Source organism: Cyprinodon variegatus, unplaced genomic scaffold, assembly GCF_000732505.1.
Source record: "Cyprinodon variegatus isolate N-32 unplaced genomic scaffold, C_variegatus-1.0 Scaffold371, whole genome shotgun sequence".
NCBI lineage: Eukaryota > Metazoa > Chordata > Actinopteri > Cyprinodontiformes > Cyprinodontidae > Cyprinodon > Cyprinodon variegatus.
In genome coordinates this window covers 618016-626025 of record NW_015150824.1, presented here as the reverse complement: position 1 = coordinate 626025, position 8010 = coordinate 618016, and positions in this window count along the sequence as shown.

The following is an 8010-nucleotide window of genomic DNA, read 5'->3' as shown; positions in this document are numbered from 1 at the left end:
AAGATAAAAACCTTTGTAATCTGTCAATATGCTCTATCCAGAAGTCCTCAAGTGGAATGGCTTAATTTCACAAAAAGACTTCTTTAAGGAACCATTTCCAATCCAATTATTTACCAATTAAATCAAATAATTGAAAGATTAATCAAGTTGCAAAATAATCGATAGTTGCAGCCCTACAAACAAGTAATTCCATCACAGCTCTAGTCATTCAGGGTTCCTGCAGAATCAGTCTCTGAAGGAAATATCCCATAGCATAATGCTGCCACCAACGTGTTTCACCATGAGAGCGGTATGTGAAGGGTGATGCATGTCGGTTATCTACGCATATATACAAAAATTTACATTTTGGTCTCATCTGACCAGAGCGCTTTCATGACAGGATCTCTAATGGCATGTTTTCAGCAATGTTTCATAAAGAATATCAGCGATTCTCCCACCTTATCTCTGATCCATGGTCTCCTGATCCAATATGTTCAGGCAGACCATTGCATCCTTCATGCGCAGATTAAATGACACAGATTGACTTCATTTACTGTAGAGATTACTTTAAAGCTGTTATTGATCAATTTTATTTTAGGGTTTTCAACATAAACTGAATACAAATGTATAGTGTGCTTCCCTGTTTCTTCTATTTAAATGTAGAAAAGCAAATGAGAACTGTAAACGGAGTGCTTGTGAAAAGTAAATGAGCTCCGTGTCATATAAAAGTTGTGTCAGCGTGAAATATGTGTGTGCTTTTATGTGGCTCTTTCTATTGCTCATCGGCTGTTTGGAGTGTGATGAAAACTAATCGGAGATCAGTTAACTCATCAGTGAGTGCCGGTACGCTCCACCGCTTTCCTGCTCACACAGCTGGCTATTAGAGCCGTATGGCGAGCTGATACATGGCCATTAGAGGTGTGTGTGTGTGTGTTTGAGCTGTGGGACAGGGACGCAGGTGCTCTGTTGGCTGATATCACCCAGGATGCCCTAGTTGGGGGCATTCAGGTTACACGGGGAAGGAGGCTCTCCGCGGAGCTTGCAGCCACACCTGTGATCCCCTGCTAACATGCTCACACACTCAAATACTCACACCGTGTTCCCTCAGCTCCTGCACTGCAGCACGTTAATATACACTCTGATAAACAGGCTAATACTTGCAGTGGCAGCACTTTACACACCACTGAATGCAACACATGGCAATTGGTGAGGCCGACACATGGCTCGGAGTGCTCGTGCGTGATATTTTGGAGACTTTTGAGTCAATCATGCTTCATCTGATCCTAGTAAGCTGGTATACTAAGCCGCTACAAGCTATAATTTGGAAAAGCACTTTTTTTTCCATAACCTAAGATTTGTATTGATTTCTTTTTGTGCTTAAACTGCTTTGAAGGAAATGGAGAGGGAAATAAATCTTTACCAACTTTACTGTGATTACAACAGAAAAGTTAATCAGAATCGGAATCAGATTTATTACCATGTAGGTTTGCACTTAAAAGGAATGACTCTGTGTTGATGGTGCAGACAAATCCGATATATATACAGAATACAGAATCTATAGCTATATACAATATAAAACATACAATATACTATATAAAATATATAGTATATAGCCATATTCTAAATACACAGTAGACTGTGCATTAATGTAACACAGGAGGTCTGGAAATGCTATGTTAGTGTAGGTTCTAGGCCCTGAAGTCTCTGAGTCTTGTTGATAAGGCTGGTAGCGGATGGGAAAAAACTGTTCTAGTGGCATGAGGTTTTGGTTCTGATGGACAGCAGCCTCTTGCCAGAGGGACGCAGTTGCAGTATCTATTCATAGAAAAAAATTAATAACGTCTAATAACCTCTTGATGCCTGTTGTTGCACAAATGCATGAAACTATTATTATAACTCAAACAGCAAAGATTGCATGTGCATTACCCCATTACAAATTATTCATGGCAAACCCATGAAACCTTTATTTAACACTTGTTTCTGCTACGACTGCTCCATAGCGGTGTACAGTATGTTATCACTGACCCTTATAACTGTTATTACAAAGTTGCAACATACCTAAATTTAGTTTAAGATACATTTTATTAGGTTTTAAGATACATCTTTTCAGGTTTTATTTAAAAATATCTTTAAAATATTTTTATTTGATCCTTTAGGACTAAAAAATTCTTTAATTGAGGAGACTGACACCTCAGTAGTTCAGCACTGATGCATCTAAGCCTGTAGTCTATTCTCCATGAATGTACTTTGGGATTGGAAGTTCCCGTGCTGTTCTGTGAATGTGACATCCAGTTCATGAATGTTGTATGGGTCCAACATAGCAAAAAATCCAAGCGTTTTATTTAAGATGCAGCTGCAGATGGATTTGTCGGCTGCATAATAAGGCGTCTTCCAATCCGAACAGGCCTTAGGGCCGTGCTATGAAGTAATTGGCCGACGAATCTGGCCTTTGGAGGACGCTGCCACTGAATTCGAACTGAGCAATTGTTTGCGTCCTAATAGTCGCACCCATGTCTGAGGACTTGCTGTACATTCATGAAATTGCTTTATACAGTAGAACCTGCATAGCTACATGAAGCAGGCTTAAATCCCTTAAAGAAAAACACATCTTGCTCTGATTTTAAGGAATGAAAGAATAGATGGAAGTTCCACCATTTTTAGTATTTTTGAATTCCAGTGAAACACAGTAAGACCTCCTTACTAGAAACTGAGAATATATGGACCGTAAGCGAATCTTTCCAGGAGGGGGTCACCTCGGCTCCCAGATATAGCCAACAGATTCCTGCACAGTTCATCCAGGAGGTCACCAAAGAACCCAAAACAACATGTAAAGATTTTCATGCCACTTTTTGTTCAGCTAGGGTCAGATTTTATGATTCTACAAAAAGAGAGACTGGATCAAAATGGCCTCCATGGGATAGTCTGAAGGCCAAACCACCACTGACCAAAAAGAAAAATGCAGACGATCCTCGAGACAGTTTAAAGGAATTCTCTGAGGAGCGACAACACGCAATGTTTGGATAGTGTCTCGTCCGACACTCATACCAAACAATCATTGGTGGTTGTTTTTCTACCTGTGTTGAACATCTATCACTTTTTTATAGTAGCATACTGTATTACTTATGTATATAATTTCCCAAATAAAGAGGGGTAAAATTTGAAAAGAAAAAAAATATAAATTTTTCCATTACAATAATATCTTTATCTAATATAAAATGTGTTTGATGACCTTAAACATTTTAGTGTGAAAAAGAACAATAAAAGAGATTCAATTTAAAAGAAGGCATAAAGTTTGTTTAGGTAGATCTAAGTTCGCTGAAGCCCAAATTATGCTGAAAGATGAGTTAAGAGCACCCTCAGCTCCCTGCTGTTGGTGGAACACGGCAACACAAAGCCCTAACAACTTTGACACACACAGATGGTAAAACACACCCTGAAAACAACCAAAGATGAAACGAGGCAGCAAACAACCACATCACATCTCCTTGAAAAACAAACATTTAATTATAGCAGCTCTGCCGCATTATTGGCCGTGCGGAGGGTTTTGATGTGCGCCACTAAATAGCGTTACTTTGAGCCAGTAACATTTTTACACCCACAAAAAGACACTCAAAGTAAATCCCTTTAAGGGGAAAATGAAAAAGAAAATTCCAAATTAATAAGGCTTTAACTTCTAACAGTCTGGAATCGGATAATTTAATGTTCCATTTCGAGTAATAAAAGGCTACATTTGTGGAAAACACAAAAACTTGCCACCAAATGGATTTTAAGGCAAATTATGGAGTTAACTCCACATTTCAGAACAACAGATGGGCTTTTATGGTTCTGCCTTTTTGTTTTGTTTTTTAAAACCGATCAACATACATTTATAAATGTATTCTTGCTTATTTAATTAACTAAAATTTATTTGGTTTAATTTTTTTATTTTTTTAAGATCTTTTCTCCTGTGTTCATAATTCAACTAGTACAACTTGTACAAATGTGGGCCTTGAATAAAAATTGATTTTTTTTTTTTATTGCAGTAACTAAATCCTGTGTTGATTTTCTTTAACCTTTCATTTGGATGCTTGCATTTTTTTACACACCGTTATTGATAATCTTAACAATCTCAATAAAGCAAATGTTTTAAATCAATATCTTATTTTGTAATTTATTTATTTTTTATTTGATCAGCAGCCTAATAATACCCGTCTTACTCTTCAAGGCTGGAAACATGGTGTCCAAATAAGACACATGAGTTTTGCTACATATAATGCCTGTTTCTAGCAAAAACTCCTAGGTACAGGCAGTGTAATTGATATATTTTAAATGCCTGAAACTGTAAAAAAAAAAAAAAAACAAATTTAATAAAAATATAAAAGTATCGCTTGGGACGTACTGATTCAGCAACCATTCATGATACAGAAGTTTAAATTCTCCAAAAAATTATTTAAAAGGCTCAAAAAGACTTAGGAATAAGTCACTTTGTGGCACTTTGGGGGAACTCAAGGTGCTAGACACGTCCACGCAAAGCTTAATTTACAGAATGTCAAACAATAAAATACTCTGCAGCAGAAATTTAAAAAAAACTCACACATTTAACTTTTTTTTGTCTCTACAAGTTGTAGATATATAAAAAAAATGCAAGAAATTGCTGCTGTTGACTATGAAATCTTACAGTTTCAGAAAAAAATGTATTCAATGCACCACTATGATAGCTTACACACGAGTGAAGGGGTCACCATTACATGTCTTTCGCTAGTATTAACTTAGAGCAAGGCTTTTTTTCATTAGTTACTAAGGTGTCTATCCCCTCAAACATCCGACATCATGCAGACATTGGTTTTTAGGCTAAATCTGGTCAGTCTGTCATAATCTTGATCATTGTTGAAAACTGGGCTGTGTTTGATTTGTCTGATTTTGTCCCAATTAAGTCCAATAATAGACATCCAAATGACGTTGTAAACCCAGTTTTCAACGTCTTTTCAAGTCTGTAAATTACGGCTTTTCATCTTTCTTTTTTCAACCAATTTCTGTAACAGGCACATTTTAACACTGGTTTTATTGTGTTTATAAGCACTATTATAGCAAGGAAGAGCTAGGAAGTGTTGGAATGATACTAGCTTTAGTTACCATTATCCAATTTTATATCAGATAGCTTACCCCTCTTCTAGCCTTTAATGTAGGGTGACCAGACGTCCCCGATTTCCGGGGAGAGTCCACAATTTCGAACCACCTGGCTAAAGATGTCCCCGGAAATGTCCCAGATTTTACCATTTTATGAACGAGGGGAAAAAAGGTTGCATGCAAATTGTTATTATGGTAGAGAGAGTGCGCACGCATGCTGCGCACAGAAACAGCTGTTAACGTATAGATGAGGAGCAGAGTGCATCAGTTTTAAAACAGACAAGAAAGTTTGTTATCATAGCCGGCTGAACGCAGTTACCCTGTGTTCCCCCGAAATCCCACATCCTCTGTCTCCGCTCCAGACCACCTGCACAAAGCAAAGCCTACACCCTCCGCTGTTCCTCTCGTCTTGCTCCGCTCCGACTTCCCCGGAACTCGAGGAGAGCGTGCGCTATAATATTATTAAATTAATGGGAGCAAAAACACGCTGAAATTAACACTTAATTTAAAAAGAGATTTAAAAAAAATCCCCATCAGCATCCAGCATATGTGCAGTTTCTGCCCTAATATTTTCTTTTTGTTGCGGATTTTTGAAACAGGGACAACTAGGATCATACAATATTTACATTTACATCCTATCTAAATAATAACAGCTTTTTTAAAACAAAAAGCACAGCTGCATCTATGTGCACATAAATAGAAAATTGGTTTAGGATTGTGAAAATATATTCCTATTAGGTTTCCCTATAACTTTATTAAAGGACACATTATTTGTATGCTGGCCCTGAGAGCTTATTTTTTTATCATCTATACGTGTGACAATGACAAAACATATTTTTGGAGTCGCCGCTTCAAGCAGCTCATGAGAAAGATCCAGATTTATATATGTATTAATGGTCGTAGTTTAATCTAAATATAAAAATCTAATGTAACTTTTTTACTAATGATAGAGATTTTAATCCAGGCTGCTGACGGCGACCCAATGCACTGCAGCTGTCCAGAATACAGTATAAACAACTGCAGATCATTTTATTTTATACTGTAGTTATTATTATGTAGAAAAAAAATTTGTTTTTTTCAGTTTGTATATAATTGTAAAAAAGTTTCATTTTATTTTTTTGGAATGGAAAAAGGGAAATCCCACAGACTCTGTATTGATGCTAACTATCCTGCCTCTGAACACCATGTAATGTCGCTCACACGGTAGGAAAAGAGAGAAAATTGAATCACCATATGGCACTAATAAACACTTTTGATTGATTAATCTTAGGAAATGGAAGAGAAACATTGGATTTTGCATTTGATTTCTGTTTAAATATTAATAAATATTAAAAAAATGGATGAAAACATCACTGTCCCTGTTTCCTATTTTAATTTCAATTAAATGTATTATTATCTTTGAGCTGCAAATTTCCCCAGATTAGATTGCAGAAATCTGGTCACCTTACTGATCAAATTCCATATATACTTTCAACTATCTATTGACATAAAATCAAACTGTACCATGTTGCACTGCTAAAACCAGTTTTGTGACACAGACTTCGTGGAAGAGTGGGCAATTTTCAATTCAATCTGAAAAACTCATACAAAAGAAATACAATTAGAAAAATTTTATTGATACATTTACTTTAGTCTTTGGCGCTGAGATCTCAGCAGGAAACATTAGAGATGAATTTATTTAGCTTTGAGATGCATAAACAGGAGTAAGAGTAGGGATGTTTCCTCCAGGCCTGAAACTGGTGGTGGGGTGGAGATGGATGAAGTTGGTCAGTCCATGACTGCTGTATGAAGAGATCCAATGGACTGCATGAGCTGCTACTACTGCTGCACTCTGGGACCTGGAAAACGAGAATCCAGCTTGGATAACACAGGTTGCATGAACCTGTCCATGAAGAGCAAACATGGAGCGACAGTGGCGAGGAAAAACTCCCCTTTTGGGAAGAAACCTCTGGCAGAACCAGGCTCAACATGGCGGTATTCCGTCGGACCGGTTAAGATGAGACAGGGAACAAAGCATGAGTCAGGGAAGAATGGCCCTCTGATGAAGCTTTGGCTACGATGGTGGAGAAGGGGCTGGAGATGGGTGAATCGGGACATCTGAGTCAGAGTTCGACATGGTGCCAAGGCTTTGAGTAGCAGACTGAGATGTGGATTTGGTGACCTTTTAAGATGAGCAAAGGATGCTGATTGGCTTTCATGGATGTGTGGTTTCGAACTAATTGGCTTGTGACGGAGGCGGGCATGGGTAAGTAATCGTTTATTCAGTTCAACTTCCGCCTAGGCTCCATTGAACATGATTTACCCACTGGTAAACTAAACAAATCTAGCTTGGCTACCATAATGCGCTCAAAGAATAGCAAGCACCAATTATAATGCAAAGTGCAAGGCTTGTCTTATAGGCAGGCTTTCCAGTCCTAAACATGATGAGTAGGCAAAAGGACCTGGGATTTTCGGAGGAAGGGCCTGATATATCCATATACAGTATGGGTACATATGGTGGAGGATCGGTTATATTGTGAGGAACATATATAATTGAAATTCAAGAATATTTAATAAACATTTCTACTGGACCCTATCCAAGAACCAAAAATTGGTTAATTTCATTTTTCATGATTGAGCCACAAACATGGTAAAACAAATGTTTTATTTGCAAAAGTGTTTATACAAGTTAAAGCTGCAGTCTGTAACATTGAGAAGAGAGCAGACTTCGACTGAAAATTTGAAGAAAAACAGGTTTCACGCCACTCCCCCACCCTCTCTGCTTCACTCTTGCCCCACCTCCAAGCTCCACCCCTCTCACAGCACCTGCGCGGCTACCGCATGCTTCCAGAAGCATCCAAGCAGCGTACGCGGGAGTGTGAACCGGTAAGAGCGATAACACTCACCTCCAAGCAGCTAGATATAAGATGCTGGTTATACCGAAGT